Consider the following 781-nt stretch of genomic DNA (forward strand, 5'->3'; position numbering starts at 1 on the left):
CCTTAGTTCCAGACACTCCAGCCAGGGGAAACATCCTCTCCGCATCTACCCTGTCAATCCCCTTCAGAATCTTGTATGTTTCAATGAAATCACCTCTCATTCTTCTAAACTCCAGAGAATATAGGCCCATTCTACGCAACCTCTCATCATAGGGCATCCCTCTCAGCCCAGGAATCAATCAGTAAGAAAACAAGGGCATTGGGAGGAAATAACTTTTTCTGATTCACCACATAAAACCTTTGAGAATTTAGGGTGAAAGTTGGTTTAAAAAATTATTTTCCTGAATCTTATTTATTAACTGGCCCCAGAATGAGCTACACCAACCATCATCATGTGTTCTACTGAGATAAGCGCTGTCACCTTATCTGAGCACCACATTGTCAAATGGTGCACAAATAAACAATGATTCCAGAAAAAGCCGAGCTGCGTTTGGAATACTAAAAAAGCAAGTCTGGAACCAGCATGAGATAGAGCTCAGAATAAAGTTGGAAGTGTACAAGACTGTTGTCAACATCAACTTTCTATGTGGATGCGAGGCCCGAGGGGGCCGAAATTGGCCCCCTCCTTAAGCTCCATTACCGCCTCTAAAAGGCAGCAATGGAGCAGATAGGCCTCAACAACTGGGGGGCAAATGGATGGGCTGACCAATCCAAAATAGCCCCCGGGCCGGGAGCAGCAGGAATGGGTTTCTGCACCCTCCGCACTGCCGCCCCATCAGGCACGGGCGAACCCCCTTCCAACTGGTGGCAACCCCCTTACCGACCCCAGTGGGAAATTTCCC

This window comes from Pristiophorus japonicus, chromosome 13 (assembly GCF_044704955.1).
Source record: "Pristiophorus japonicus isolate sPriJap1 chromosome 13, sPriJap1.hap1, whole genome shotgun sequence".
Classification (NCBI taxonomy): Eukaryota; Metazoa; Chordata; class Chondrichthyes; family Pristiophoridae; genus Pristiophorus; species Pristiophorus japonicus.